The sequence below is a fragment of the Ambystoma mexicanum genome, chromosome 1p (assembly GCF_040938575.1).
Source record: "Ambystoma mexicanum isolate Mex_15411 chromosome 1p, UKY_AmexF1_1, whole genome shotgun sequence".
Lineage (NCBI taxonomy): Eukaryota > Metazoa > Chordata > Amphibia > Caudata > Ambystomatidae > Ambystoma > Ambystoma mexicanum.
In genome coordinates this window covers 714,691,842-714,715,139 of record NC_090921.1, presented here as the reverse complement: position 1 = coordinate 714,715,139, position 23,298 = coordinate 714,691,842, and positions in this window count along the sequence as shown.

Below are 23,298 nucleotides of genomic sequence, written 5' to 3'. Positions count from 1 at the left end.
TGTTGTGTGCAAATCTGCACATTGTGCATGTACCACACTTTCTAAAGCCATTTGTAGATGTTTTAAGCCAGTTTGTTGGTTCTTCCCTAGTCAGGTCTGGTAGATTTGATGGCCTCAATTTGTTCTTTATGGTTGGTGCCTTCTTGTATATAATCCTTGGTTTGTCGTCCACATTATTCGCGATGTTCTGGTCCAGTTTAAGAAGGTGCCAGTGTTTTGCTAGTATTTTGTACACATTTCTGTGGTCACTAGTGTATCTGGTGATAAAACCTATCATTGGTTGCTCCATCTCTTTAGTCTTTGGTGTTAGTGTATGCTCTTGAGTTAGTGTTAAGCTTTTTTCTAATGCTCTTTTGACACATTGGTCTGAATAACCTCTTTCCAGAAACCTGGATGTTAATAGAGTGCATTCCTTCTCGAAGTGTTCATTTGTTTGGCAATTTCTTCTTGCTCTTATAAATTCACCTATAGGTATGTTCAAGATTGTTGGTCTATAGTGGCAGCTCCCTGCGTGGAGAGTTGAATTCACTTCCGTTGGTTTCCGGTATGTACAGGTTCTGATCCGATTGTGGTCAATGTATATTGTGAGATCGAGAAAATCTATGCTTGTCTCATTGCAGTTGCCCGTGAATTGTATTCCCATTTAATTTTGATTGATTCTTTAAAGTCTATGAAGTCTGAGATTTTACCTTTCCATATTATTAATACATCGTCAATGTATCTCATCCAATGCACAAGTTCTCTCTCATATGCATTGTCTTTGTAGATGATTGTATCTTCAAACAGGCCCATGAAGATATTAGCTAGGGCCGGGGCATATTAAGTGCCCATAGCTACGCCCTTTGTTTGTCTAAAAATGTTATTGTCGAAGTTGAAGATATTACTTTTAAAGGACAATTCCAACATTTCTTTCACCATTTGGATTTGTAGGTACATCGATGCAGAATCCTCCTTAAAGGTGTGATCAATTGCTTTAAAGGCCCATGTATGCTGGATCGATGTATAAAGTGCACATCCATCCAAAGTCGCAAGTTGATAATTGCTTTCCCAATTTATGCTTCTCAACTTTAGGATGACATTAGTAGTGTCCTTTATATATGACTTCAATCTCATTGCTCTTGGTCTTAGGATGTTATCCAAATATTGAGAGATGTTCTCTAATGCCCAGCCTATTCCGCTGAGGATAGGTCGTCCTTCTGGTATATGTTTGCATCTCTTATGTATCTTGGGCAAAAAATACATGATTGGTATCTTGGGTTCTTTAATTGTGAGATAGCTCCTTTCATCATCCGTAAGTATACCTTTGTGGTGCCAGATCTTAATTTGTTGCTCCAAGTTAAGTACTATTTGTTTCGTTGGATCAGAAAGTAGTACTTCATAAGAATCTGGGGTACTCAAATGCTTTCTTGCCATTTCCAAGTAGTCTTCTCTATTCATAATGACAATGTTTCCCCCCTTGTCTGCTTCTTTTATCACAATTGAGTGGTCAGTCTCTAGAGTCCGAAGAGCTTCTTGTTCCTGTGTGGTCAAGTTATGTTTGGTTCTCGTTTATTGTCTTTTCCAATCCGTCTGATACAATTCTTGTGATACCGCCTTTTAGAAGGTGTCTATGATGTTATCCGCTGCAAATTGTGGTACACATTTGGAGACAGGTTTGAGCTCTTTAGTTGATAGCGTGTCTGATTCCACATTAAGGTCTCTTAGTACTTCATTAATATCATAGTTCGTGGGCTCTGCAATGGATCTGAGTAGGTGTATCTCCTCTATTTCCTTAATACTCAAATCGCTCCGTTGTATCTTAGTTTGTGATTGGTAATTCCCTGGTGCTTTGGTGGCAAAGAATTTCTTCAATTTCAATTTACGTACAAACTTGAATAGGTCTATATGTAAGTCTGTTTCATTATGTTTCGCCGTAGGGGCGAATGACAATCCTTTATTGAGTAACTGTTTTTCTTCAGGTGTTATCTCTCTTCTGGATAGGTTCAGGACAAGATTTGGTGTTATTTGGTTCTGTTTCGTTCTTTTGCGTTCGCTCTGGTAAGCCTTTTTGTTTGTGTTTCCTTGTAATCCTGGATTCGTTGGATCTTGTGCCCCCCCCCTTCCTCTCCTCCTGGTGTACTGATAGTTGCTCCTGTGTTCCCAGGTAACTGAAAACAGACCTGTTTGGGTGGAAATTTCCTATTACCTTTCTTGTATCTTTTTATTTGATTCATGAAGCCTGAGGTTGTTTTCCCACTTGCATTTGTCTTCTCTGTTGTATCTTCCGCAGTAAGTGCTTCCCCTTCTGAATCTGTTTCCGAACTTGAGGATGATGTGTTCGGTGTACTTGTTTTTGATCCAAATTTTGTGTTTTGATTATATTTAGTCTGAAAGGTGTAGACCCTGTCTTCCTGATATTCTCTCTCGTCTCTGTAGTGTTTTCTTAGTTTTCTAAGTTTCACTTCGTCCTGGTAAATCTTAAGAATGTCATGCATTGTGTTATAGTTCTTTTCTTTCGTTGTTTCTTGTGAATTGTCTTCTGCAATCTCTTTTTTGATTTTGTCTATCAGTTCAATTGTTCTTTTGTGCTCCCGTGTTGCTTGTTCTATCAGGAGTTCCACCATTTTGTTTGAACTTCCATTAAGATTCTTCTCCCACAAGTCTGCTAAGTCATTATCCAACTCGTTGCTGAAGTTTGGGAAAATCAAAATCCTCAAGCCTCTCAGAATTAATTCATTTTTAAGATAATTTTCGAGGGATACTATTTCCCAGTATTTGTCTATTTCCTTTTTTGATAGTCTCTCTAGTTTGCAGAATAGTGCTCTCAAGTCATCCTGTTTTTTAATAGGGTTGAAGAAGGCATGCTTCATATTCCCTTTTGGTGTGAAAAGATTGGCAGTTTCCTCCTGCCTATTCTTAAGATAATCAGCCATGTTGCGCTGTTTTATGTCTGCCGTAGACCAAAACCCCAAAAGTATAGTTTTAGAAGAGCTTGGCTATGTTGGTCAGGTCTAACATGGCAACATCTTTAATGAGTGAAAAATGCTCTTTTCTGTGCAACAGATTCCCTGCGGTCGCGTCCCCTTGGGTGGTGGTTTAGCCAAGTGAAAACCACATATAAATGGTTAAGTAAAGAGAAAAGATCCCAAGTTGAGACTGCGCCCAGTTTTTTCAACAAGTGTTTTATTATATTGATGCCCTTTGTGATGACACGTGTTTCGGTCCCTCTTGGACCTTTCTCAAATCAGGGCTAATTTTGTATATCAATCAAAAGAGAAGGTCACAAAATTATACAGATATTTACAAAATAATATGAGAGCCAAATTAAAAAATAAAAAATAAAAAATATTAGAAGTGTTCATTCACATGTTTAACCAATTATTACAGTATTTGATGGGTTAAAGCAAACCATAATAAATAACAACAGTTATTAAATCAAAGTAAACCAAAATGCCAGACAACAAATGGAGTGGGGAATATGGAGGAATGTCGGGGGTCAAGAGGTAGACAAAGCCACATTTTTGTTAGTCAATGCTACATGTAGTGTCACATCGAAAATCAAGGAAAGTTGGATTCAAGTTGTCTCTTTTACCTTATTTTCATCTACTGCCCCTTATGGGTTGAAGCAAATAGTAGTCTCTCTTCGAGTCTCGGGTTAGATCCCTTCGAAAAAATACAAATCAAAGATGTCACCTCCAATTGTGTGTGCTGGCTCACCATAGTTATCACCTAATATTGCAAGATAATAATTCTGATAGTTCATTGGTACAGATAAAGTTATGCAAGAGAAATGGGTCCTCTGAAGATTTTACAACCAATCGACTGCAGATCAAACTATGTAGTGCATGGAATTATATATGTTTGCAATTTGGTCTACATTGGTAGTACAATCAGAGAACTTAGGATATGAGTCAGAGAACATCTAGCCAAAATTGGCAGCCAAGATCCGAGACTACTATTGGCCTGCCATTGGTAGTAAAAACATCCGATGGCTAACAAAGCTGAATTACGATTTATTGGCCTTGAGAAGATCTCAATAGGCAAAAGAGGTGGAAATAAAGAAAAGAAACTAAGACAAGCAGAAGCAAGAATAATTTGCAAACTGAACTCTACAGTACTTGGATTAAACACGGACAATTAAATGGGGTCCTTTCTTTAGAGGACCCATTTCTCTTGCATAACTTTATCTGTCCCAATGAACTATCATGAATATTTTGTAATGTGTACTTGTACTTATCTCTCTGGACATGTTTCAGTACGTCATTCTAGCAATATATTTTCATATGAGAATTGTAATGCTCCTACTGGCACTCATAGGAAATGATAAGAGTTAATATAATATTATACAACTGACCTTAAGCGGTTACTTGTCTAAATAATAACCCATATAATGAGACTAGAACCCATTATTGACAAGCATGCAACCATTACGTAATTGTAAAGAATACGGGCTTCTTAAAAAGTTTTGTGAGTATTTAACATTGTTAATCTATCTTCGGAATGATGCAGTACATGGCATAGTAAGTTAAACATGTGAATGAACACTTCTAATATTTTTTATTTTTTATTTTTTAATTTGGCTTTCATATTATTTGGTAAATATCTGTATAATTTTGTGACCTTCTCTTTTGATTTATATACAAAATTAGCCCTGATTTGAGAAAGGTCCAAGAGGGACCGAAACACGTGTCATCACAAAAGGCATCAATATAATAAAACACTTGTTGAAAAAACTGGGCGTAGTCTCAACTTGGGATCTTTTCTCTTGACTTAACCATGTTTCTCAAGTAGCTTGTTGATTTCTATGGGTTGGATGATGAACGCAAAGTGTACCAGCCGCAGCTTTTCTGCTGTCCTGCAGCTTTTGAGATTCTCACAGCCGGCATCGACTACATAGATCCTGGCTCGGCATGCAGTGTTGTTGTGCGATAGGTCTGACCTGAAGGATCCTTGCACCGGCATTGGGTTCTTGCAACTGTATGCAAAGAGTCGTACCTTTCTGTCTTCGAGCACCGGCCTTGTGTGGAGCTTGTCAATAGCGGCTACTGGCATGACATTGGCGGTTGCGCCGGTGTCGATGACCATTTTATTGGCTTGCCATCCGAAATGACTGTGTAGGATGGTCTCTTCCGTTGTCTGAACCTCCTGGGTTCTACCGCTGATATGAGATGTACGCGGTGTACTCTCTTGCTGGGTTTCTTTTGCCTTTCCTTGTCCCGCCTGTCGGGTGAGGTGCTGTCTTCGCTCTCCTTGCTTTCATTCGTGTCTGGTGACCTCTGTGTGTGGTCTACGGCTCTCGCTCTTCCTCTCCTGTTCAGCTGACGGGTGGTTTCTCATGGGGTGAACTTTTTTCTGTGTTCCTGTGGTCGTTGCAGCATCTGTTCACGGTCTCCTCCGCCTTGCGGATGCAGGCAGACTGCTGCGTAGTGGCTGAGGCGGTTGCACTTTCGGCAGTTTCGAACCCCATGCAGGGCATGTTTCTCCCCGGTGCGATGGGCCACCACACCATTTGCAGGAGTTCTCTCGTCCTTGAGGCATGTGGGATTTGGACGCGTTTGAGCCTCTGCCTCCTAGTTCTCGGCTGTTTTGGCATCTCATGACGGCTGCAACTTCCTGGTTTTTCCTCGGGTTATCCAGTGGTAGACATTGAACTGCGGCCTCAATTACTGCCACCTGATCGTTTGTGCGTTCGCGAAGACGCCTCATCTTGAGTATTCGAGATATTTTCTGATAGGATGGCTCTCCTCAGCTTTTCCAACGAGATTCCGTTGATTATTTGGAGTCGGATGGCGAACTCCTCGTTAGGAAATTCACAACCTACTGCCATCTCCCGTAGGTGGGCATGGAAGTTTTCCACTGTTTAATTCTCACGTTGCCTGGCCATACAGAAGTAGAATTGTTCGTAGTCGGGTTTGAGGTCAGGTTTAAAATTGTTTGTGAGCACAGTCTTTGCAGTGTCGTAGTCATTCGCATCAACATTGTCAGGGAGGGTGTTGAAGAGGCGTAGTGCTGCCGCTTCGATATTGAGCAGGAGGAACGTGTATTTTTTCCTGTCTGCAGTGATCTCTCTGGCATCAAGATGCATCTCAAATTTTTATAGCCAGATTCCCCAGCGAATGGCCGCCCCTGTGGTAAATGGGTGAAAAGGCGGCATGAGGGTGGTGAGTCCTGCGTCTGGGTGGTCTGGGTTGATGCTCCTCCTATCAGAAGGGCTTGCACTTGCCCTTGAAGGGCTTGCATTCGTGCTGGACATGGTCGAGCAGTGGTGTTACTAGGTAGGCCACTGGGTATGCGCAGGAAAATAATATGTCCTTCCGGTGCATGTGCGAGCACATGCTATTCGTTGTCTTAGTGCACGTGGGCCTGCGAGATGCGGGCTCCTCTCACCTGGTGTTTCCAGTGAATGCAACTGGGTGTTCACTGCAACCTCTTGCTCCCTTGTGCTTGGTGCTCAGGGCAGGTGCAATCCTGTGCCCGAGCGCGAGAGTGGTTTATTGCACTGTTCGCTGGGTGAGCACAATGATGAATGATCTCCTGATACGTGGAGAGTTGTAGGAGTCAAAGGACGTTGCTCGCTGGTTCCTGCGAAATGAATAAATGTTCATGGAGCGTGTAGTAGGTAGTATTTCCAGAGCATTGCACAATGAAATCAGACTGTTGGATTCCCTATAGAATGTTGGGGGCCAGAAGATGAGGCTCGCATTCCGTACGAGAATGGAACGTTCAGTCGTGTGCAATGGAAGGCAGTGTGTTAATCGTTCAGTAGAATGTCGGCGGCATGAGAGTGAGGCTATCGTGCTCCCACTCGAGAACGGAACGTATGCCAAAGCAGGATGTTGAAAGTAAGTTTCTTTGACGTGTGTGTATGACTGCGAGTGGTTTCCAAACTACAGCCACCAGCTTTCACCGGCTCCCACGTTCTGTGTTGATGTGGGGAACTCTGTTGGTGGGGAGCCTCCACAGGATACGCTGGCCTGCACAAGCCTTGGGTCACAGCTCAGAGCAAGAAATACACAACCAATTGGTCTGCTGCATGAACCCGGACTGGCGCCAAACTTCCAGTCCCGGTGGTTCCTTTATTTCCGGCTCCCGCTCCCCTGTCACGTGACCCAGTCATCCGTGAACGTGACATCACAATAGTGTTGAAAAGGTTCAACACTGAAAGCAGTACTTTAAATTTCAAAAAGGAAAGTGTGACCCATCCACAGCCCTACTACCCGCCCCTGATGATAGGTGTGACTGTGAAAGATGCACACTATTTGCCATAAAACACCAGCTAATAAACACACTTAACAAAACGCTTGGCCATACCTCAGACCCCACAAGTGTGAGTGTTAATTAAGCAATAGGCCCCAAGCAGAGGGGGCATTACCACTTCAGGTAATACCCAGGGCCCATAGTTACCTGAAGTGGTAATGCCCCCCCAGGGTACAGAAAACCTTTTTTTTTTTAAGTACCCGCTACGGAAGGGAAAACAGAGTCCATTTTCCCTTTCCATGGCGGCCCTTCAAAATGAATGTTAACAAAATGAATGTTACCAAGGCGTCCGCTCCCAAAATGGACCAAAAAGAAGGTCAGTGGGGTTGGGAGGGCGAGGAGGGGATTGTTTGAATTGCGGGGCCTTGGTGGGACAGAAAACACTTACCTCGATCCCCGGAGGGGGAGGATGGCGGCCTCCAACGCGTGGAGGCTCGGAGCGGGGATTACCTTGTTCCGAGCCTCCCCATTGGCTGAGTGGCTATAAATCCCCCTCCCCCGGGTACAGGAAGGATCGTAATGGGGAGAGGGATTCCCGGTCGGCTAACGCCCCGGCCAGGGCCAATGAGATTACATGTTACAATCTCATTGTCCCTCGCTGGGTACTAATAAAACTGAAACACCAACCTGAAACACCAATCCCCTCTCTTACAGGAAACCGCGCTAGGGAAACCGAGCATGGGTGTTGCAGAGAATGTTATGTTACATGTAATTGTAAAGCGCACGTTCACCCAAGGGCATCTTGGCACTGAAACCAGAACAGATAACACTGAGACGTCAATAACCGCACGCTAGAATAAAAAAGTCTTCAATTAACGCCCTAACTGATAATGGTTCTCAGTAGCACTGTGGGATAGTGGCACATTAGTCCACTGTCTCGCCGCAGCGATTGAGTCTTAAAGCCAAACCCCGGGAAGGCCTCCCTCTCTGCAAGGAAGGCCAATCGCAGCGAATCTTGCAAAACCAGAGTGGGTATGCTGTGACCAATGACAATGCAAGGACTCCTAACCAGAAGGGTGCCCACAACAATCCAATAAGAAGAACATGTTTGTATTTAGATCTGTGATTCTGTCCTGCTTCCCTTTGCACAAGGGTGTGTCAAGATCTGCAAGGATCTTTATGACACACTTTATAACAATATACCGTATAATGCTATTTCATACACTTGCGCATGCCATGATTTAATCCAGGGGCTTTCACGTTGCACAGTGAAACACCATGCTAGACTAAGGGTTCCTAGTGATAGTTTCGAATGCCAAGGTTTCGAATAGCAAAGGTTCGAAAAAAATGCATCGAAAAAGTGCATTTTTTTAGTTTATTTAATGGGAGGGTCCCCCAACCAAGTTTTTTTACCCCTTAACATCCATTTTAGTAAAAAGAAAACCTTTACCTACAAAAAAATTCATTTTTTCGATGCTTTTTATTTCGAAAAACTTTGGCATTCGAAACTATATATTCGAAACAATGCCCGGATACCAGACTAAGCTGCAATGACCGGATCAGTAGGCCCACATGCCTGGTGATTGCTGCAGTGTCCATAACCTTCGCTATATCATGTAGTATTTGCAATTCTATTTGGTTGCTAATTGCTATGTCACGACATTTAAACCATACATCCACCAAACTACAACTTCGTCCTCCACCTGCCTCCTTGTCTCCAAAGACCAATAATCCCACATGTCAAGCACTTGTTATACTCCCAAACTACGCCACCCACTCTCAGGACCCCACCCTACCCTAGATTACCCCGCACACAGGGAATGGGTTCGGCTTACGGAACACCGACATCCACCAAAACACAAACCTATATGTCACAGAAAGCACAAGTGTACCATAACACAGGCACCAATAAAGCATGGCCTGCCTCACACATATCTTTTAGAAACCTCTGCCCTGCTCCCAGAAACCCACCTATACCTTCACCTTTTTACTTTCAGAGCCAATAGAACCAAGAGGCCATGCACTTGGCAAAAGCTGCTCTACAGCAAGACCCAGCAACATAACAACCGATCATTATTTTTTCTGTCAGTGATTCTGTTTTGGGACTTGCTACTAGGTTCTTCATTCTACTCACCTATTTTGGGGGCGCCATATTTTCTAGTGAATGTTTGACATTTAATTTAACATTTGGAACGGAAGAGGTTTGTAGCTGCTCTTAGCGGTTATCGTCGTACTTTGGGGTATTTTGAAAGTGCTTCATGTTTTTGGTCTGTCACCCTGAACGTTATTAGCAGTTGTGACGAGACTTTTGTAGTTACCTTCTGTGAAATTCTATCCATGTTATGCCAAGTGTACTGTTCTCCACACCTGCAACTAAGAGGGATGGCCAGTCTGGCGACTAGTGCGCATGTATGCACTCTCTTAGGACACGCGCAGCAGTGTCCCTGGACCCTGGGACAGGAGTCCTCTGTACACATTCATTGTCTCACACACGCACCTCCTTCACCGGCAGACATACTTTTTGAGCCCGTTGCAGCCACGCCTAACCATCCCAATGGGAGATATAATTTGGCATTAAAGAACGTGGTAGATGGAGTGCTTCGCTGGTTTGGGGCAGAAATGACTGAGGGTCAGTGGAAGTGTGAAAGGTGCACAAGCTTCTTTTATTCCGACGGGCTTCCTGCTCTTCAACCTCTAAGTGAATACTTGTTCTCTGGTAGTAGGCAGGCTAGAAGGGTCTGCAGTGTGTGAAAAGAGGGGGGTGGGAGATCTATGTAGAAGAGAGGCAGTATTTAAATCAAAGGGAGAATAAAAAAGATAGTGAGTAGGGAGTGACACATTGACTAGGCCATGTACAACCTTCAAGCAACAGTCTCTGACACTGAGAGCACACCTGCCCCCTCTCAGCGAGGCAGAGAGGGGATCTCCCACTATGCTTTCCCACTGAAGAGTGCAGTCATCCTGCTCCAGGGAGCCCCCCAAGAGAGCGGTGGTTGGGGTGTAGCCCTGACACGATCTTCTGGAGTGTATGTGGCACCCAGGTAGGACTAATGACTGGACTGAAGAATAGTTAAGAGGGAGAGAAACTAGCCCACCCAGTCCCCAACTGAGGGGCTCCAGCTATTTGAAAGGAAAGGGGAAAAAGTTGCATAGGAATTGCAGAGAGAGAAAAGGAGGAAAAGAGAATGGAGCGACCTGACTCCCTAATGTGCATTTCTCTGGTTATCTAGTTCTAGATTATCCACAGTGATTTGGTTGCAGCTGAGCCTATCACCCAGTCCCCTCTGAACAACATTGCCCTACTGCGCGCCCCCCCCCCACTGACCCCGCAGAGGACTGTGTGCGACAGGTTTGCCCATTCTTTCCAGAGGGTATATCTCTCACAGTGATCCAAAGTGTGCTTCAAGCTGGATACTAGTGCTCCTGATGTCTGATGGAGATGTATTGGTCATGCCCAGAGAACCAAGTCAGTTTATTTGTTGAGGAAACGTTTATAAAAGATGGCTCAAATATGATTTTCAATAAAGAAAACCTATTCAACAAAACGTATACTTTAGTCAAAAACTAGTAATGGATTAAGCAAGATGCTAGTAATGTGGTTAAGCAGGGGTAATTTATGAGTCAAAGGGGTATAGATTTGTGTATAGTGACTAGAGTAAAGAATAGAGGGAATTCCAGTGGGAGCGGAAAACTCAGAGAATTAGGCTGGAGACCTTGTACAACTCTGAGTGGGAGTCTACGGGGTGGGGCTGGACCTCCCGAATATAAGCCAGCATTACTGGATGCCACAACTGTTCGTCACAAACCGATGGGTGTATCAGAAAGGAAGGGACACATTGGTGGACATGGAATTGGCACTGATAGGGAGGATTGGGTGGGAGATACTATTAGTTATAACTCAAACCTCTGCTCTTCTCTATGTCTTTCCTTCTTCCCTGCTAATCACCCCACTGCCGCTGTGACTGGTGGCCTGATCCTCATGAATCTCGCAGGATCCTACACCCTTCCTCCCAGTTAATACCAGCACCCACCGCCCCCACTACACTGCCCTTCTGGCCACTGCTTGGTGGCTCCACATCCCACCCTTGAGAGTCGCCTCTACTAGCACTTAGCCTGAGGTTCTCCTCCTTGGCTCCCCTTAGCACTTCCCTCCTGGGCCCTCCTCCAGCATTTGTCCTCTCCTCTATAGAGTATCAGCTGAATGCCTCTGCGGGAAGTTCCGCTCCCGTTTTGCCTATATGCTGGAAACTGGAAATTGCGACATGCCTAAAGCCAGAGATGGTACCTTTTCCACGAAGAGCCTTTGAGACAAGGTATCCGTTGAGGAGACCCTATATGATGTTGTAAAGACTGGGGGTGCGGGGGGTCTGAACTTCTGCTCTCTATATGGTAGAGGAGAGGCACAGAGGACCCCAGCCAAGATTCTCTATTGTTGGCAGCAATGGACAAGCAATCAAGGCCTAGCTTCTCAGGAGGTGATGCAGGCTGGTTCTTAAGTACAGTGTATTCCCCAAGCACCCACAAAGGAATGTCCACACACTGTATTAGTTAAAACACAGTCTTTATATAATTAATGTTCAAGGTTATGTACAATATCATGATAACTCAATTTGTGCTTGGTTATCTGCAATGGCAAATATACAGTTCTACCTGGCACCACTATTACTATTAAATCTCATTAAAGTGCATCAACTGTACGGTTAAATGTCACACAAATCAGCTCGTAAAGGAAACCAACAATAGATATAGGAGGAAAGCAAGATGATGAGAACAATAGGCAGAATACTGGCCACTACCATTAGACACAGTTCCGTGTGGAGATCCCCCCACCTGGGCCACCTGTAGAATAAAGATATATCACAAGCTCAGTCCATATATTGTTCAGAAGAATCTTTCAAATAGTTCAGCAACCCCAAAGTACCTGGTGTTGTAGAGTTCCTCGTCGGGAAATCAACAGCCCTTCTTGAGTGCACTCCCTTTAAGACAGGAGCCATGGGTCGTCGAACGTCCAGCGATGAACACGGTGAACTACGGTGGTGAAGTGGCAGCTTTGCCCCTAGCGGTGCTCGTCGACGGGGAAGCGTAAACGTCCTGCAAGGACGAGGCGTGCGGGACACCTTGATTTCGATGGTTCTGGACCGCAAAGAGTTTGAAGCAGCTCCGGTTGGCAATGGTGGTCGTCGACGATGGCGAACACAGTCCGGGCGCTTCTTTTTGGGATTCCGCGGTAGTCCCTGTCTCCGGTCGGCAGCCTGTCATAGGTCTGTCTACCAGGGAGCTTTAGCAAAGATCAGCTGGTGCACGATGGTCCCTCTTAGCTCGGGAAGAGGGCGCCTTACCAGGTCCTCTCTAGGTCAGTCCTCTCCACACTGCATTCATAACAGTTTCGGGCAGGGCTGTCTCAGTCATTGTGTCAAACACCAGATACTAGACATTCACAACACAGAATGCATATTCATCACACACTCCATTCACCCAGGTCCCACCCACAGGGTGTACCCACAACATACAGTCACTGGGAAGGCTCCAGCCAGTCTGGCCTGGACTTCACAACAACACCATATATGGAACTTCCACCCAATAGCCAGTCAGGGGGAAGGGACAGAGTCAGGGCTTCCCAGGACTTTGGGAAAACAAGGTAACAGGCAATAGAAAGCAAGAGGCCACAGGGGCCATCTTGTTTCATATCAGCAATCCATTGATTCCAATGGCAGGGCCTGGGTATCCCAAAATGGAGGCTACTCAGAGCACCTGTCAAATTCAGCATGGAGCTTCCACCAGTCCACACCCTGCTCTGTGGGCCACACACAGGTCCCCAAAAACATACACTGGGGCACAGGGTTGTACCCCCACCCATGGTTGCCATAAGGGTATCCCATGGGTCTGTACACCAAACCAAAAGAGAGAGCTGCACCGCCAGGAGTCCCACATGAACTCCTGCACGGAAAACATGACAGAAAACACAATAAAAGGCAGTAAAGGACAAGGATACGGAGGCCCTGTCCCTCTGATGCATTTCCAGCATCACATTCACCCCCCCTCCCTAGACTGAGGTTAGGGTGCCTAATCTCCCACGAGATAGACACCCTCATCCAGACGGTCAACATACCTTCTGGAAAGGCCATCTGCATTATCGTGACTCTTCCCTGGTCTATGCTCTATGGTGAAGTCTAGCCCTTGCAGGCTAATGGACCACCAGAGCAGTTTCGGGTTCTCACCCTTCCTCTGCAAAACCCACTTATGAGCTGCTTGGACCTTGAAGGTAGACCCTGTAAGGTAGGGCCTAAAACGCCTAAGGCTCCAAACTATGCTAAAACATTCCTTTTCAACAGTAGCCCACCTAAGTTCTCTGCCCTTGAGTTGTCTACTGATGAATATGATAGGATGTTCCCTCCCTTTGTCATCTAATTGGGACAAGACAGCTCCAATTCCAGTGTCACAGGCGTCAGTTTGAACAATAAAGGGCTTGGTGTAATCGGCGCACACAACACAGGTGCCCTACACAGACTTTCTTTCAAGCCATCAAAGACCTCTGAGAGTCTTCAGTCCAGCTCACCTTCCTAAACTGTGTGGGTGAAGTAAGTCAGAGCTGTCAGGGGTGCAGCTATGGTTCCATAGTCTGCCATGAAATTGCGATAATACCCATTGAGGCCCAAAAAGGCTCTCACCTGGGTTTGAGTAGTGGGAGTCTCCCAGTCCTGTACATCCTGTACTTTACTGGGGAGAGGTTGGATTTGACCCCCTCCTACCTCATGACCAAGATATGTGACTTTCCCCATAGCTCTCTGGCACTTGGTGGCCTTGATAGTGAGGCCTGAAACACCTTATCCAGATGTATCAAATGCTCTTCTCAGGCAGAACTGTAGATGGCAATGTCGTCTAAGTAGGCCACACAAAAGGCATGATTGACCAATCTCTGGAAGGTGGCAGTGGCATTCCTCAACCCAAAAGGCATGACCCTAAACTGATAGAGTCCCTCTGATGTTGAGAATGCTGTCTTATCCTTGGCATGGTTTGTTAGAGCTATTTGCCAATAGCCAATGGCGTAACACAAGCTCTGGGGGTCCCCTGCAAGCCATGCTGAGGGCCCTCCACCCCCGCAACTCTGCAACAAATCACGAGTCGCACCACACTCTGGGCCGCCCTAGATTACCATGCTTGCGCAATACGCAAAGACGTGTTGCTTAAGGGGTATGCCACACACTGTACTAGGAGAAAGATATAAATATGTGTTTTAATGCAATATACAGCACACTTTCTGAGAAAATTTTACTAAAAAGCCACAGTGCTTGCTATTGTTGTGTAGGTTAACAGCAATCCAAAACATGTAAGTCACCAACAGTGCACATGAACATTAATGCTTTACTATTACAAATGCAATGCCACAATGAAAACATGTCCAACTGGCTGCACAATGTAGACCAGTGTAGACACATAATAATATTACAGTAAAGCATGCCAGGCCACATTAAGACATACCTAGACTGGTTGCACCAAAATGTCAGTCGAAGTAATACGACTCATCAAGAAGCGAGCACACATTCAAGCCTGAGTCTCTGTGGCCTCTAACAACACAGTCAAACTCTTTAAAATCTGCAAGGAACTGGCCAATCCTGTTACGGTTTCTACCTCTCCTGTTCCCTCAACAAGCCCTCTGTACGGCTTTGGCCTCTCTCTTCTCTGCTAAAACTCAGGACATCCTGTCCACTATCTCCTCTTCCTCTCCCTCTTCCTCTCTCGGCCCCTTTGACCATCTCTCCCTCTCCTCCTCCTTTTTCCTCTTTCTCTCTAACACCTGACAAGGTTTCTAGACAAGTCCCATCTATGGAAGTGTCATTGAAACAGATGCTCACCTGCTCCTCCAGAACCATTCAGGACCGCATTGACACTCTTGATCCAGCCTTGGCCGATTTCTGTAATCATTCTTTGGCCACTGGAACTTTCCTCTCTCACAAATTCTTGGAAAATCTGGCCAACTGCCAGCTTACTCTCCACACTGAATTTGTTGGTTGTCTCCATGACCATCAGTCTGGCTTAAGAGCTGCCAGAGGCATGGAAACTGCTCTCCTGAATACCTGTGAAGATATTATCTCTAACCCTGATTCCATTATTCCTTCTGTCCTCATCATTCTGGAACTTTCCTCTGCTTTCGACACGGTCAACCACACCATCCTGATCAATTTACTCTGTGAGAACCTGGGCATCATGGATGAGGCCCTGGAGTGGCTGACCTCCTTCATCTTGGACAGCCCCTCTCAGGTCCAACTTTGTCCCTTTCACTCCGCCACCTCTCTCCACATGTGCCGTTCTCCAGGGCTCTATCCTCTCACCCTGGTTTTTCAACCTCTACTTGGCCCCTTTGACCCACCTGATCTCTACCTTCGCCTCTAACTTACAGTGTTATGCGGATGACACTCAGCTTTCCTTCAGGCTCCCCTCAGCCTACTCTCCTCTCTCGCTCATTCCTGGTGTCATCTTCAACTCTACTCTCTCTTTCTCTCCTCACATCTCGGACGTCGCCAAGAAGTCCCACTACCAGCTGCACCTCCTCAAATGGACTCTTCCATTTCTCACTTTCCCCCAGAAGCTCACTGTCTCCGGAGCTTTGGTTCTCTCTCTAGGCTGGACTACTGCAACAGCCACTTTCTCAATCTGCCTTCCTCTACTCTCCACCCTCTGCAACTAATCCAGAACAGGACTGCAAGACTTATCCTTGGCCTCAAGCCCAGGGACTGTATCTCTCCAGCCATGAAATCTCTCCACTGACTCACGGTGGCTGCAAGGATCAAGTTCAAGACCCTTTTCATTGTCCACAAGGCTTTCTGGGGCTGGGATCCGCACTACATCCAACACTATCTTCCAAAATACCTTCCTTATAGAGCCCTAAAGGTTATATGCTTCTCCAGGCAGAGAGCGGGTGGGTAGATCCTTCTCCCGTGCAGGTGCCTCCCTCTTAAATGGCCTCCCTGACCCTCCAAAACGTGAGCCAGACCACCTGAAGTTCCGGAGGCAGCACAAAACGGTCCTCTTCTCCTCTGCTTTCTCTCTCTCCCTCCCCTGCTGAACTACCTGACCTACCTGTACGCTGTACCAACTGGTTGCTTGTCTGCCCTCTGTCTCAATGAGTCCAGGCTCTTTCTTGATCAGTCACCCTTGCACTGCCTCCAGGCCTATCACGCAGTTAGGGGCTCTAACTCTAACCCTACAGTCCCTTGTTCTCCTTGCACTACCCAGAGCGGCGCTGCCCTGGCGGCACTTACACAGAGCATTGCTGCCCTGTTTTCCCCTCCCCTCTCCCTTGCACTTCCCCCCCTCCCTTTCCCCTTGCACTTCTCGTTCTCGCACTTGCATGATCTGAATGACACAAGGCTTAGTAAGATAATTTGTCTTGTCCTCCCTCAGTTTTCCTTCTCTTGTCTTGTTGTGCCTAAAAACACTTGTGTACAGGTGCGTTATATATGACTTATCATATAATAACATCATTTTATCACAGATGCCCAGAAAAATATACAGTGCCGCAGTAAGAAATGGCTATACTGGCAGAACCCAAATGCCAGTCTAGCCAGGTAATTACACTTAGCAGGACTGCTTTATCAGAAATGCCCAGTTAAAAAAAGTCATACCAAACTGAGGAATGACTAGACTGGCTGCACCAAAATGCCTCTCTAGCCACTAATACCACATATCATGCCTGCTTAGCATGGACATGGACGACCATAATGATTTATTGTACAACCCCAACACCCCCCACACATCCCTTCTCCCTCCCATCCCCTACCCCAACCTCCAATATCAGCTCATTGGCCCAGAATTACCTCTGTCCCTCTTCCTTGTCCCAGTGCTTACGTATGAGGCTCCTTGCCTCACTGGTAAGTACTGGAGGAAGAGTGGGACTAGGAGTAATGAAGATTATAGGTAGCTAAGTCAGGCATTACCTTCATGTACCTCTACCTTATCCCAGTACTTGTGTATGAGGCATAGTTCCCAATCGCGGGAGGCGGTGCCGGTAGCAAGCATGGCAGTAGCCGTGCCTGCCATACAGGCACAGCTACCACCATGCTCGTAATGAGGCCCATTGTTTCTTTTTGAAGTCACTCTGACTTCCTAAAGAATTTATTTCCGTTAAGGACTGAACCATAACGGAAATAATGTCTTTATGAAGGCAGAGTGACTTCAAAAATAAAATATTTATTTTTGAAGTCGTAGGGCTTCCCCCACCCCATGACATGGAGGCCTCCAGCCTAGGGTCTTCATGTCATAGGGTGGGGGTAGCCACCAGAATTTTTGTATTCACTCTGCCTTCATGAAGAAATGATTTCCGTTACAGTAATAATTTCTTTAGAAATGCAGCGTGGATTCAAAAAAGAAAATGTAAAAAAGTAAAAAGAAATTTGAAAAAAAAAAACATTTTTTTTTACTACAAGTGGGGGCCCCTGTTACGCCAGTGCCAATAGCCTAAGGTAAGGTCAAAGGTGCTCACAAATTTGGCAGCATCTATGGTGTCCACAAGCTCATCAGCCCTGGGCAATGGGTGTGCGTCAGTTTTGGTGACGGCATTGAATCCTCGGTAGTCCAAACGGAACCTCCAATCCTTGGTACCTGCCTGGGAACTTGCCTTGGGGACAAGGACCATGGGTCTGGACCAGGGACTGGTTGAGGGTTCAATAACACCCAGATCCAACATCTTGGCGACCTCAGCCTGGATGTGGTTCTTAACGGTATCTGACATACGGTAGCACCTGCTTTTGACAGGCACACTGTCATCAGTGTCAATTTCGTGCCCGCCGTGTCAATTTTGTGCCTACACCACGGTGTAAGGCCTGGTGTCAGTGAAAACAGAGAGGCATACTGCCGGAGCAAAGCCCTGCAGGCCTTCTGCTGCTCTGTCGTCAGATCTGGAGAGAGATGTACTCCCTCTACTGAGCCATTCTGAGGGTTGCTATGCAGCAAATCAGGAAGGGGCTTGCTCTCATCCTCTTCTTGCTCTGAAGCTAGCAAGAGACATGATACTTCTGCTCGCCTGTGGAAAGGCTTGAGCCTATTAACATGGAATATCTGAGGGGCTACCCCCGGGACTCCCATGTCAACCAGATAACTTCACCATCTTGGAGATGATCCTGAAGGTTCCAGTCCACTTGTCTGCCAAGGCTCTAGGCTTGGTAGGCTCCATCACAAGGATTTCCTGTCCCAGAGTCCAATCCACTTGCGAGGCTTTAAGGTCATGCCAGTACTTATTCAATTCCTGGCTGGCCTTGAGATTTGCTGTTGCCTGACCCATCAAATGTGTCATCCTCCGTCTGAGGCCTAACACATAGTCCCCCACTTGCTTGACGGGACCTGGAGGGGGGCCTCGTAACCTTCTCTGATCAAGTCAAGGGGCCCCCCTCACATGATGTCCAAAGAGTAACTCAAAGGGGCTGAAACCAACATCCTCTTGAAGTACCTCTCTGTAAGCGAACAGCAGGCATGTAGGAGGAGATCCCATTTCCTCTTTACGGGCTCTTCCAAAGCGTCTAGCATGCCCTTGAGAGTTTTGTTAAATCTCTCAACCAGACCATTGGTCTGGGGGTGGTAAGAGGTGGAGAACTTGAGGGTTACCACACACTTTTTCTACATGGTTTTCATGTAACTAGACATGAAATTGGATCCTCTGTCAGAGACAACCTCCTTAGGGAATCCAACCCTGGTAAAAATGCCCAGGAGAGCCCTGGCAACCACCTTGGCAGTAACAGTCCAAAGGGGTATAGCCTCAGGGCACTTGGTGGCATGATGGCCCAAGACCAAAATGAACCGATGTTCACCTGAAGTGGGAGGTGTTATGTATCTGATTATATCATTACAGTCACCATGTTTCTATTAAATAATGCCAGGGGACAACCTTCATGTCTCAACTCCTTTTATTCCATTTCTTAACTGACTGCTCTTCAATCCTTTTCCTGGCATACCCATTCTAGTTCTATTCTCTCTTCATTCCACATTCTTCAAGCCACAACATCCCCCCTTGCTTATCATATAGGTTTATTCCCCATCTGTCCAGCAAGATCACCTCTACATCTGCTCAATCAGACGTGCAGGCTTACCAGTATTTCTTTGGGGCCGAATATTGACTGTCCCCTGACTTCCCTCACCAGCTACACATGGTGGAGAATGTCCACAGTCTTTAAGTGACATGACATCAACAGGTTCTTCATTTCCCCGTTCCGCATGCACCTCTTCATTTCTTCTCTCCTCATATGCTTCTTCCCCACCTGAATCATCTTGAAACAATGCATGAAAGAACGGATCCCCAGACACTTCATCTCTCCTTGCAATGATCACGGGCCCTTTGCACTCGGTCACAAAGAGAGGCTCTGACTCATCATTAAGGTCTATCTTCTTGACCATCTTCCTTCGCTGCCTTTGACCCCATCGCATGCTCTCATCCCCATCCATCAAATGTTCCTCATGTTCCTCAACTTTCCTCTTACCAGTTGTCCAAACTCTGTCCCACTTTACTACTTCCCTTTCAATGTCACCATCCTCCTCTCCATTTACATTTTACAGCATGAGTCAGTCACTACCTCGTCGCCAAATGTTATGTATCTGATTATATCATTACAGTCACCATGTTTCTATTAAATAATGCCAGGAGGCAACCTTCATGTCTCAACTCCTTTTATTCCATTTCTTAACTGACTGCTCTTCAATCCTTTTCCTGGCATACCCATTCTAGTTCTATTCTCTCTTCATTCCACATTCTACAAGCCACCACAGGAGGGTCAAGGGGACCAACAATGAACCCTCTCAAACGGTGAGCCAACCACTGGTAATGGCTGCAGTGGGGCAATGACACTGCCTCCAGTCTTGCCCGACAACTGACAACTTGGCAAGTCCTGCATTGGAACTCCACTTCTACTCCCATCCGAGGCCAGTAGAAATGGGCAGAGAGCCTCAGCCTAGTCTTCTTGGTACCATGATGATGTCATGATCTCTGCTTCCAAAAGGTCAGGGTTTTCCCAACTCCCTTGGAAGCAGATCCATAACCCAGGTTCCGAGTGCCAACCAGTCCCAATTGGGACCTTTTGGACCCAGTCCTGGCGCCAGTGGCACCAGGCTCATAAATATGCCCAGTCCCAGCGCTGGAAGCGCCGGGCTCATAATGCTTGGGTGGACTTACCTGCAGCAGACCATGCTGCTTACTTGCCTGCCAGTTGAGCCTCTGATCCTCTTCTGTTTGGAACTACTTTTCCTGTTGGGTGGGGCAGGAGCCACTCCCTAGATTCAGAACACTGGAACTCTTCTGGAAAGCAGGAACCCTTTTCTTACCTAGGCGTGGCTGTGGAAGGAGACACCTAAGCACTACAGGAGGCTATTTAAACCACACCCGATGGATGAATCTTGCTTTGCGTTATTCTGCATCCTCTGCAGCAGAACGCTCATCGTGTCTTCTGCATCTGATCCTGGGCCTAAGGAAAAAGGCTTACCATCCTGAATCCAGTCTTCAGCAACACCTATAAAGACAAGAAAGAACAGGTTAGCATTACGGTCTTCAGTGACAGCTCTTCACTTACCTGGTCCATCGGCTGTCACCAACGCCTTGCGCTGCATTCCGGCATCTGAAAGACAAAGGCTTACCTAATCTTCGTGCGCTCCGGAGGTCTTCACTCTGCATTCCGGCATCTGAAAGACAAAAGCTTACCAACTCTTCGCACGCTCCGGAGGCCTTCGCCGCTGCATCCCGCATCTGAAAGACAAAACAAGGTGCGTTTAAAGACATTGGGGAACTTTAATACTCACGTGCCATTACTCCTTTCCACATCTAACCCAGTGGGTATTCCGGCACCCTGCAGCCGCTCCGAACTTGTACCTGCAAAATAAAAAGACAGTTAGAGCGCATCGTGAAGCAGGCAACAAGCGCTTACTTACGTGCTTCCAGGCGCTTCTATTCATCACACGGGCTCCATCTTCAACTCACTTCAGCCCGTCATCCGCCATCGCCGGAACCCTGCAAAACAAGAGACATCATTACTAAAGACTTTAAAGACATTAGAATTACTCGAAACTTACCGTTCGTGCAGTAAACGATGGACAGCAGTCCTCTGAAGTCAAGAGGCCTGCTCCCCTTATCCAGTGAAGAAACTGGTTACAGCACCCTGCCCCGAGGCAGATGGAGAGCACAGCGTTCACTTACCTAAGGTGAGAGCGTTAACCTTTGGGGTTCTACAGGAGAAGAGAAAGGGAAGAAGAGAGAGACATTCAATAACCCAGTTCCTTAATCCCATATTTTCTATCTGCAGACATCTTACCCTTCGAGTCAGACATACAGTGCACAGAGGTCCAGCCCAAAGAGCCAGCCGTGTGTTACACATCACCTTTGAAGATACGGTATACGCCCAGTCAAGACCGGCGCCTCTACGGGAATCAGGTGAGCGTTACAGATGACCAGCTAAGGGCACCTCATGTGCCAACTGCAGCAGGAAGAGCTTGTAAACCTGGGCTACCAGCAATCTCTTGAGGGCACCAGGTTCAGGTTTAGTGGGCTCACTAACAAGGAGCTCACTCTCCCAATAGATCCGGAATGTCTTAGGCACTTCTCCCTGTGCCTGGGACAGGGCCTGTTTCCTCAGGCCCTCAAGAGAGTGGCACTCTCTCTGTCCCTTACAGAAGTCCGCCTGGGAGGGTCCCCCTTCAGCCAACAGGCATTGAAGGTCGGGGTGGTCCTCCGGATTCAGAACCTCTTCCATAGGAGAGTATTCTGTCTCTTCTCCCTCAGGAGTTGAGTTTGGGTTTTCCACTGGACCCAGCCCGTCTGGAGCATCATGGATCCCAATGGGTGCTATAGGAACAGCAGGGAGAGAAGTCTCCCCCTTCACAGAGATGGCTTTCTTGTTCTTCAGTCTTCTTGCCTTAGGCCTCGCCTTTGGCTCGGGTACCTGACTCACAGCCAGACCCTGTGTCACCTGTGACCTAATGACTACAGCAGCAGTCATGGTGAGACCATCAGAGATCAACCCCATCTCTACTAGATCATTACCTAACAAAATGTTAGCAGGGACATTGTCCTGAACCAAGACAGGAAGCTTTGCTGTCTTGTCTCCAATCATGAGTGTGACTAAGGCTACAGGCGATAATTTAGAAGGCCAACCAGCTAACATGGTGGTTCTCAGAGGAACACCTACATAGTCCTCTGGCTTGAGCACGGTCCTGTCCACCACTGTCATGCTTGCCCCAGTGTCTCTCAAGCCAGTAGAAGGCTGGCCATTCAAGAGGACACTTCTCAAAAACTTATGGGTGTTCTGTGGGATAGTCACCAGTACTTCCGCGTACTGGTCCCAGACCCCAAGGGACACTAAGGAAATCTCTACAGCAGCTCCAAAGGGGATTCCTGTAAAGAAGGGGAGGATAGTGGCCTCCACCCCAGACATGGGGTAAGGGCAGGTCATACTGACAGCCTGGACTCCAAGTGCCTTACCTTTACACTTGGGGTCACCCCTCTTGTGATCCAGAGCCCCACAGTCCCAACAAGTGCCAGAAATGCAGGGTACGGTACTGGAACCACTGGCAGCCTGCTTTGCAGCAGGTGGACTACTACTCTTATTCCCACCCACAGATGACTTATCCCCACTAGATTTGTGGGTTTTAGGAGAGGAAGGTTTTGGTTTACTCGACTGTGATTGCTTCTGGGACTCCTCAGCTTTCTGAGAGGTCCCCTTTTCTTTGTCCTTGTCCTTCCCACTGGAGTCCTTAGGGGACACCCAGTGAGAGACCTACTTGGTGCCAACCTAGCCAGCTTAAAGGGATCCAAAATGTTCTGGTCAGTAACACACTGATGCAGCTCTGGTGAACAGGCTTCCGAAAAATGCTCAAAAAACAAAAGGTGGGACAATTCAACAAACGTTTTCACTTTGTAACCATTAATCCACCCCATCATTGTCATGTGCGCAGCACTCACCCAGTCAACCCAAGACACATTCTCTCGTTTCTTAAAATCCCTGAACCTTTTAAGGTATTGGGTAGGTTTCTTGCCAAACTTGGCAATCAAAGCAGACTTCATGCATTCATACTGACCCCTTTCTTCCACACCCAGTTACAGAATACAGTCATATCCAGTCTGAGGCACTCTGCTTAACAAACACTTAGCCC